Here is a 10,762-nt window from a genome sequence, read left to right as displayed (position 1 = left end):
TAAAAGTGAAAGTTGACAGAAATATTAAAACTTACTGTAACGAAGTATTATTACTAAGTTACATTACACCACTGATGCTGAGTAAGTCAATGGGGATGCCCAGTCTTCATATTGCATGTTGGATCTTGCCCACAGGGCACTGGGTTCATAGGCAGGTATGGGAAGAAAACTGACTAGTAAACTAAAAGCCAAAAAAGGGTTTATACACATTATTTTGACTGGTTATGCAAAACAATTATTTAAAACATTTATTACAAATATTTTTTAATAAATATTCTGAATTAAATTCAGAATAAAACAACTTTTAGAGTAAAAGAATATAAAAACACAAGTTATGAAGTGGAAAGGAGAGCAGTGAAAACACACAGCAGTATATATCATTTGCTTTGTAGTCCATTGAAAGTTGAACATCTAAATGCTTGGTAGATGTGCTGACAGGGTTTGGCACGGCTAGAGGTGCCATTACAGTAAACATAAAATATTAGCCTTTATCTGTCCAGCCTTGGTCTCAGTGTCAGTGGTTTTATTAAAATAAATAGAATGTATAGTATGCATACTTTCAAGGACCAGCGTTAATGGTATAAAATCATTACAGTTTTTAAAAATAAGAAATTATTCTTCAGTCTCTATGCTCAAACTATTTACATTATTTTTTATATCTATAGACGTACAATGACATTACTTGGTTACTTGACATGTACATGATTGTTATTTAAATCCAGCAACAAGCGTTAGGGTTTGTTTTAGGGCCATAGCAACTGTGTCTATAGCTAATAGCAGATTCAGTGTTAACCTCTGTCCCATAACTTCGTCAAACATGCCTGTAAGCAGCTGTAATTGTCAGGGTTGGAAACATGAGGCCTGCAGCTCACTGTGAGTCTATTCCTGGAGTTCTGTGGCTTCTCTCGTTCTCACCATGCTAAAATAGCCACCCACTTCAACTGTGTAGTGCAATACCTCACATGGATATAGGTTGGAGAGAATGCAGATACAGCAACCCAGTTGAAAGGGATAAAATGCCAAAAACTTTAAGGTCATCTGAAGGTGTGTGCACCTCAACAAATGAATAGTGTAATTTAAATAAGTGACACTTTTTTTGTAAGTCCTTTATTTTCACTGAATTATCCAATGAAAATGAACATTACATTACAGTTCATCAGTCAAGTGCATTATTTAATATTTCAAGTATTCAAACATTTGTATCTCACATGACATTCTAAAGTAAGTTAGCAGAGGTGTATTCTACAGCTTATAAATCTAGCTTTAATTTAGCAAACAAAACATAAACTTCTATGTTCTACTAAAATATAAAAAAACATCCATATTAATAAAAAAGTACAAAAGTCAAGTGGAAAAGACATTACAAATGGTGCAATTTGTACAATTTGTACTAAAACTGCTTTAAGATTGCACTTCCCTTGTCTCACAGTTATCAAAAGCAGCTAGAATATTGTCCTTATCATGAACCATGAAGGTTTTTTTTATCTACTGTTGTCTCTTTTTCCCTACCAAGTCCTTTTACTAGAGTCTATCATTGCTTATTCTTCCTCTTCCTCTTCCTCTTCCTCTTCTTCTTCTTCTTCTTCTTCCTCCTCTTCTTCATCCTCATCATCATCTCCACGGACTCCAAAGTCCATTTTTGCAAGCATGACCTCTACGTCTTCTGTGAAGAGCGTGAAATGGTCCATACTCTCAAAGCCGGGCTCTGGCCTCTGTAGATGGGAGTTTTTGGATGCATCTTTGGCTTCTGTGATCAGCTTCTTGGCAGCGATGAGGAACTCAGCCGTATTGCTGTTGTCCATGGTCTGGGAGGCTGTGTCCATCAGCTTGATGCTGGTCTGCAACTGTTCATTGTACTGCTGGATTAGCGATCGCACCAGAGCCACCTTCTCATCCTGTTCTTGAGTGATCTGATCTAGAAGTTGGGTCTTGCGGTCTTCTAGGATGGCATAGAGTAGATCTAACTTCTCCCCCAACTTCTGCTTCTGCGCTTGGCTGTTTTCTTCAACCATTTTGCAGGTTTCCTCCATTTGCGTTAACATTGCCTGCAAGCAGCTGTTGCTTGCGCCTAGCAGGTCGATTGAATTTTTAAGTTCAGACTTCTTGGCTTCATAAACACCTTTTAGAGTGGAAACTTCACAGTCCTTGTGCTGCCCGAATACTTTGCACATGGAGCAAGTTGGTGTCTGGCAGGTTATGCAGTAGATGTTAATTTTTTCATCTTCGTGTACCTCGCACACAGACTCTTTTGTTTCTTTGGATTTCAAAGGGGGTTCAAGGGCATTACCTCCTTTCTCCAACTGTTGCTTGTAGATGTCGATTATGTTCTCCACCAGAAGATTCCTCTGCAGACCGTAGACACCATGGCGGTCCAGCACCACCTCAAATCGGCAGGTAGGGCATCGGAAGATTCCTCCAGAGAAGTGATATGGGTTTTTGGAGTCGTAGAGGTCACTGGCGCAGCCGCGACACAGATTGTGCTGGCATGGTAGAATGACAACTGGCTTTGTGAACATGTCCAGGCAGATGGGGCAGCTCAGCTGCTTCTCCAGGCTCTCCATGGGACTCGGAGCCCGGACTATTTGACCCCTTTGGATGTCCATTGCTGTCGTTTGAGGTAGAGTCCTTATAACCTTCACGGCTTTGCCTTTTGGTTGAGCTTGAGCTTTTCTGGTTGCTTCTGCCTTTACTGAGGTTAATTTGATCTGTTGGGGAAGGAGGCACTCAGGGTTTATATAGCGGCCGGCTGTCTGTGACACTTGATCTGTGAGGCGGCTGGGACAGGATTGCACCCACCACTTGTTTGTGCGGCTTGATTCGGAGAAACATGCAGCCCTCCAACACAACCCACTAAAGAACAAGTCACATGCCAAACTTAGCAACACCGACCCCCTCCCTTTCCAAGCTCTCCATCTGTGGGAGAAATGTGTAGGCAATTCACATAGTCACACAGTCAAACAACACCCATGTGATAGCTGGTGGCATGTAAACATCCAGAACTTCCCTGATTTTACACCAGACTTTTATTGTTTCCGAAGAGCATTTGAATCAGTTGTTGTATGGTATGTGAGAAATTGAGAAGGAGTTTTAGGACAATTGAGCAAGGGGTGAGTTGTGCAACACATAATCTGTTTTAGCTTCCATTGTCCCTCACTTGTTTGTCCTGATGGCCGATTGCCATCAACATCCGTCTGTATGGTTCTGGAAGAGAGGTCAAATGGTTGGGCAGTGAAAGAGAGATGTCAGACTTTCTGCCTCCTGGAAGCCCCTCATCTTCCCATGACTGGATGTTTCACAATTTTAGCACAGTGAATTTGTAAACAAACAGTCATAAGGTCAACAGCCATGCCACACCTCTAAAGCAAATTAAGCAATATCCCACTGAAAGAGTTATTGTCCTCTCATGCTTCAAAATAGCAGATGGTCACTGTAGAATATAGTAGAACATATTTATGTAGGTCATGTCTGTTGCATCTTCATCTCACTCACATGAGAGCTGAAACAACATGTTCAGAACCGGTATGTGCCCATCGAAGGTTGAAGCAAATTTCATCATCAATGAAAAATACCTGAGAGATGTTTTCAAGCAGCTGTAGTGCATTTATTTCTTTGTTTACACACAAAGCTGTTTTTGACAAAGCTTTTGATTAAAAGTGTCAAAAAAATATGTACAGTAAATGTAAGTGGTTAATATTATAATTGGTCAATGCATATGTTCAACCTTATATTCATGTATATTATATGCTGCTTGTTTGTATTTGAAAAACCGTTGTCCATCAAATAAATGCCGTGTTGTATGATGTTGTACAACCAACATCAGAAAGAAAAAAAATAGTGTTGTTATTAACTAAAACTAACATTGTTAAAAATAGTTTTCATTAATTGAAAAAAGTTGAAAGAAATATTAGATGAAAATTTTAAACTTTGGCAACTAACTGAAATAAAGAGAGTTGAAGTACTACTAAAACCTGAAATAAAAGTAGCTAAAAAGCGAACAAGAAGTATTAAATAACAAAAGCTAATAAAACTGACAAAAGCACATAAAATATACTGAAACTTAAACTAAAATGTATAATTTATCTAAAATCCAAAAATATAAAAATAAAAAATAAAATAAATTCTATATCTAAATAATTCTAAATAATAATAAATATTATAATACTATATAAATAATCATAAAGAAAGAAAGAAAGAAAGAAAGAAAGAAAGAAAGAACAGGACCCCTGCAGACCCTCATGACTGTGTCAAGGTCAGATAAAATCTTAAAATATAACATAATTGATATTTCATATAATGAATCGTGATATGGTGATACATGATACACATGACATTTTTAGAGAAATTAAAACTGAAACTTTTCTTGAAACTTGTAAAAATTCAAAACAATATTCCACACTCTTGACCCAGCTATTATGTATAGGCTATATATAAATGCAGTAGAAGCCTGAACATTCAGATCTCTAACACAATCTTATGATTTTTAAATTCAATCTAGAGTGTGTCAACGTTCCTGGAGGACCACAGTCCTGGAGAATTTTAGATATGACTCTGCTCCAACACACCTGCCTTTCACCTGCTACTTGCCAGAATTATTCTTCAAGTAATTATGGATGTCTTGCTTAGCTGGTTCATGTCTGTTTCATTATTTTTGGAGTTAACCTCTGTCGAAGTTTGACTCCCCTGATCTAGAACTCCATGTAACCTTTATGAAAAGTCACCGAGGACAGTTTGTTGGCCCTGCCACCATGTACATCAACCATGATGTAAATATAAACAAGTGTGTGAGCCAGCTGCAAACGGACACCTGCAGGGATGCTTATGCAACTCATAAAAGTGGGTTTTGCAAGATGTCCTTATACTGCTAGTGTTCAAGTGGCTTACAAGATTTAACTGTGGGTTGTTTTTGATATGTGTGTTTTGGCAGTGAGGCATGTTCCTGGAATGCAATGTCTTGGTTCAGTGTGAGATGGTTTCAACTTTAGAGACTAGATCAAATCAATATTCATTTTCTTGTCACGGGTAATTCAAAGAAATCTTCAAAGTGGCACCTGTTTTAATCCATTCAATTAGCACAGTGTGCTAACTGTGATAACATATCCAGAAGCTATAATTAATCAAAAAGTTATGAATGCTCTCTCAGTTTAATGTCTGTTATATTGAAAGCAGTCTGACTATATAAATAGAAAATATATGAGTGTTAGTTCTACTTAAAGCACTTTTATGTCCCAAGTGTTTATTTTTTATTAAAACTATACAGATTTTAACTCTTCTTTTGATCATATGAAGATCACATTAAAACATTTATGTATCTTTGCAACTCAAGCTGTAATTGTCAAATTCTCCAAAAAAATAAAATAAAAATAATAATAATAATTGTATATAATATTGTAAAATTAAATTATGACATGATTAAAAATATCATATGATTCAAATCTAGCATCCCCGCGACCCATGTTAAAATGTAATGTCATTTCCAGTGTTTTCATTTCCATTAAACAAATATTCAGATGTGGTAAGAGTAGCAGTGTAGTGGAACTGTTCATAACTTTCAGAAGAATAATAATTGTTTTGAATTATATTTTAATTTAATTTAAATTAATATCCATTTGAAAAAAAAATATTGAAAGCTGAAAAAACTAGTGAAAATTTAATTAATGTGTCAAGTGTGTTCACAGGGCCATAAGTGCGCTGTATAACCAAAAAGTGTCCACTAGGTGGCAAAATATACCAATTTTTTTCAACACCTCATTTACAAATTGTCTCAAGCTCCCTCTTTAGTTTTGCTGCAATTAATAGTATTTTTTAGTTATTGGCTCATTCAACAGCAATGCTATTATAGTCTGAATGGGTTTAGGATGTGAGAGTCCAAAAATTAATGTCTATCTATGAATTTTGTACTATCCTCCTCTGTGTTCTGTCTATTTTAATAGGGCAGGCTAAAAGTCGGTATCATAATGCATACAAAACAGTTCTTATGTCTGTGAAAATGTGTTGTCTCTCGAACAAATGTGTTTCCTACAGTGAATGTGATCACTGGAGACCCATTGTTTGTTTTGGGGCAGCAATCAAAGATAACTGATGAATGTACATTTTCTGACTGGAGCCAGTTTGGCCCCTATCAACAGAACCCCCTTTGTGTCCCATAAGTCTACAATATGAGTCCATTGTGGCTGTGTGTACAAGAGACACAAAGTTTTGAATGACTTATAGCAAACCAATGATGTGACCACGCTGTAAGACTGTTACGCTTCAAAGGTGCCAGCTACAACATGGCGTGCAGACGAGATTCCTGTTCATGACAGTGTGTTAAGCTTCCACCACTCAGAGGATGTCAAGTGGCCTTAAATACAGCAGTGTGTTTGATACAATGGCACAGTCAACAACAACAACGTTGATAGTGATTATAGTGAAATCTTTTCCCATGCTTCAAGAAAGTGAAATTCCAGCAAAAACAGTATTAATTACCAGTGCACTTATAAAATGTAATGTGTAATGATCCTTCTCATAACTGGCAAGACATAAAAGATTCCGAAAACAAGAATGTATTCTAATGCCGTCTTTCATTTTTTCATTTGGGGGCAGTCATGGCCTAATGATTAGAGAGTTGGACTTATAACCCAAATATCGCAAGTTCAAGTCTCAGTTCCAGCAGGAATTGTTGGTGGGGGGAGTGAATGACCAGCACTCTCTTCCACCGTGTGTGTGTGTGTGTGTGTGTTCACTACTCACTGTGTGCACTTGGATGGGTTAAATTCCGAGTATGGGACACCATACTCTACACATCACATCACTTTCCCTTTAGTATATATTATTTTGGATCATTTATAAATACAAAACCTACACTTTTTACAGCAATAATGAAATAGAAAATCAAAGATTATGTTATTCAAATCTTTGAGGTTCTCAAAACTGCTGATCTACTCTTTTTTTGCAAGGAGAGGGTTAAGTGTTATCTTACTAAGTTCAGACCAGGTCAGTGGAGATTTTCTGTCACCTCATGACAGCTGTTGATCAGTGAGCATTTAGCCAAAATGTCAGTTACAATTTAATCTTATAAACTTAAAAAGAAAAAAGAAAAAGTCTGGTGCATTTGACCATTTTATATCAAATTCTATAACATCAAAATCCTCAAAAATATTCTGAGAAAACAGTACACATGCTTTTGTATTCAATCACACTATTGTGGTGCCATGAGACTATGTCTCTGTCCGCATCCACTCTGAAAGACCACAAATTTTTCAGAGGTAAAAAATAATTCAAGTAATACTTTTTTGTGCTTCTGAGAAAAGACACATGTGTTGGGAGTCACAGAATGGAGGAATGTGTGAGGGAAGATGTCCAGACGAGGACCGTGGTTTTACCATCTATAAATCTCTGTCTGGATTAATCATTGTTCTTGTGGTTTCCACAGCCAGACGCAACCCATGCAGGCTTCTCTCATCACCTATATACTTAAATCATCCCGCTGGAATATAGACTAATGGGAACCTTCTGGGACTATTATAACTGTTAGCTTTCATCCAGATAAAGTTAAAAGCAAAAGACCCCATGTGAGTCACATAAAAATCTACAGGTGTATGGGTTTATACTTGTCGTCCAGTAAATAAAAATTAGTTTGAAAGATCTAGTACATTTGCTGTTACGTTCAATGAAAACTTCAATAAAAAGAAAGTTTTTTAAAACTAACTTATATAAACTCATAAGAAATCATGAGATAAATCACTGTTTTTCTATTTACAGCTATAGTTTTTAACAATAAAAAATACTTTAAAAACAAATCTGCATATAGTTTTTTTGTTAGTTTTTTTGGGGGGAGGATATAATATCTTATTCCTGTGTACTGTCAAGAATAATATGTACTTGTGCTGTATCTTTCTGGGGAGTTTCACCTTGCCACTGTCACTTTTAGCTTTTCTAATGGAGATTTGTTAGGTAATATTATATCTAAAGCTGTTTTGGAACAATATTTATTGTGAAAAGTGTTATATAAACACATTGAACTGAATTTAAAATGTTTCTCTTTGGGTTTATACGTCTAACATTATTATATCATAATTGATAGAGAATTATATGCCATTAACTTACTACGAAGTAAATATTTTCCAGATATAATTGTAATAATTTATTTTGGCTTTAGTACAATGACAATATAAAAGTGATTTTGCAAAATAATTTATATCATCACACCTACTGTTTTTCTCACACAGTCTATAGCAGATTTTATATCTTAAGAAAGAGGTTCCTTGCAAGGGGATCCTCATATTTGGGGGTCCCGGGTATCAAAAAGTTTTAAAATCATCAAATTACACAGTAATTTAAAAAAATAAAAAGTAAAAACTGTTTTCTTCTAATATCAAGGACCACAATGGAAATAAGTCTTGTTACTTTATTGTGTTATCCTTGACAAAGAAGTGTAATTGCAGATGTATAAGTCAAACTCAGTACCTAATGGTCAAGCCATCATATCAGGAACTTTGATCTCTGAGACTTTTTCCATGTTTATTTGTTCAACTGAAGGGTTTCTGAACTGAAAAGATTGCCAAGGACAATGAGGCAGGAATTCCCAATTGAGCCGTGTCTCTGTTTAGCTGCATTGCGCCCAGTGGGAGTGCGTGAGAAAATGAAGGAGCTGGGTGGTATTGTTCGTTGCCATAATTTCCCTATTTTTGATCCCTCACCTCTGTTTTAGAAGCCCTCTGGCCATTCTAACACCAGCATTAGGAATGATCATGTGCTCATGGCTTTGTCTGGATGCTGGCGTCCATACAGATGTGGCCAGTTTCCACATATTTGCCCAACATGCACATAAAATAGAGACTTTAGAGAGTGGTTTCAATGAAGTGCCAGTCATTTCTTCACTCATGACTTTTAAATTCCAAAATAGTCTCTAGAAGGTTCTCATTTGCAGTAAAAACAGAAGGACACAATGAGTATAAATCTGGCTATATTACTTCGTTCAAATTGTTAAGTTATTAATACACATATGCTGCTGTATTTTAGTCTGGCACCATTAAAGCAGCACTGCCACCATAACAGGCCAGGTTGTGATATTTTAGTTTGAGAATAGTTTTGTTCCCACAGACCAGGACTTTTTCATATGATTATAAGATAACAGCAGAAAATTGGCCGATAGAGTTAAAGGAATTTGTGGAAAAGAAAATGGGTTGAAAGAAGAGGATAGTAAGGGAGAGCAAGAAAGAGAGAAAGAGATCATATCCATCAACATCATTCACCACAGAGTGCAAGAGTGGAGCACTGTCACTCTAAACAGGAAGAGGTGGTCAGATTAAATGGAGATTACTGAAGTCTCTGCACCTCCTCATCAAAAGAGAGAAAGGCACACCAGCGTAAAAAAAAGGATCAGCCTAGCATGCAGTATCTTAGATTAAAGGCATTATTCAATGAGCACCACTGGATTTTAAATAAAAGTGCTGTTTACCTATCTGTCAGACCTAATGCAAATTCTCAGGGTCTCTTACCATATTTAAGGTCCAGGATGGAGGTATACATTGACATAATAGTGTACACAACACTTTAGCGGTACACTCTAACAGTATCTTCTTGGCTATGGACTTTGCTATTGTTCTTAGAAGTATTTGCTTGATGGATTAAGGGGTCCTAGTGGGTTTCTTTTCTTTTTCTCAGTTTCATTTGCAGCCTTAATAAGTTCTCTTTGACATTTATGGTGGTGGTGGTGGTGAGACTTTACCTTTATCAGGTTTTGTGCTTTTACTGATTAAAAGAGGGGCTGCAGTGTGACAGATATTATTGGTTTATGATGTCACTGGAAACCGGAGTTATAGATGTGTCACACAGCCTTGTGAGATCTGTGGCCTTCATCATCACAACAACATTTGGAGCGCAGCCATGCTTTTGCACAGCACGTTTCTTTTCACACCCTACCAGACATTTACTTACTTGAGATTGCTCGGTCTAATTTGACCTCATTTCAAACTAAAAGAAAGCATAACATTTACAACTCAATTTAATTTTATCTAAGCAATATTACATGTTACGACTGCTGGCACAAGATGTGACTGCAATGGCCTTGTGCCACAGGTAATTACAAATGTGGTGATATTAAGACCATTAAGGCTTTTGCAAGTGTAATACTGCTTTTATACCACATTTCAAGACAAAAACAAAAAACAAGAACTTAATCATTAGAACATTTCAATTTAGACACAGTATTGCCAGTTATGGTGTCTATTTTTGCTCCAGCAATGCAAATAGTTTAAAAAAAATGCAATTATTGTAATTCAAGAAAAAGTAAAAAGCGCTCATGTCCAATTGTAACTATAATTTGTAAACTCTACCATCTTGTAATTACAAAAACAGTTGAGTAAATTGATTTAATGACTCACACATACTTGTTTCATTCTTGAATATGTTTCTGAATGAAATGGTTGTGTGAATTATTCATTGACTCACTCATAAAGACAGTAACTTCTTGTCACACATAGTCTAGAACTGACAAAGACAAATGGAGTGTGATACAAACAGTGAAGTCCCAGTGCTGTTGGACTGTACTGTATACATCATCACTCTTGGAACGCCAGATTCAAGGACTGGAACTGTTGCATAAGTAGTATTTTGCTATGCTTCTTCTACAGTGAAAGCTTTTAGATGATAAGTGTCCGTTTTGATTTTGGCACTGCTTGAAATTTAACTCAAGGAAACTGGAAATTGTAATATGGAATTTTTTAATATATTTTTTATCAAAGATCTTGTGATTTCTCAAAGCATGGTTCAGATTATCCGC

At 36.4% G+C, this 10,762-nt stretch overlaps 1 pseudogene; it reads right to left on the bottom strand.

Annotated features, from left to right (window-relative positions):
- Positions 1-1,160: 1,160 nt before the first annotated feature.
- LOC107748921 (E3 ubiquitin-protein ligase TRIM63 pseudogene) lies at positions 1,161-2,711 on the bottom strand (annotated as a pseudogene).
- Between the last annotated feature and the right edge of the window lie 8,051 nt (positions 2,712-10,762).

This window comes from Sinocyclocheilus rhinocerous, unplaced genomic scaffold (assembly GCF_001515625.1).
Source record: "Sinocyclocheilus rhinocerous isolate Xijiao unplaced genomic scaffold, SAMN03320098_v1.1 scaffold1371, whole genome shotgun sequence".
Taxonomy (NCBI): Eukaryota; Metazoa; Chordata; class Actinopteri; order Cypriniformes; family Cyprinidae; genus Sinocyclocheilus; species Sinocyclocheilus rhinocerous.
This window is presented reverse-complemented; position numbering and strand designations above follow the sequence as displayed.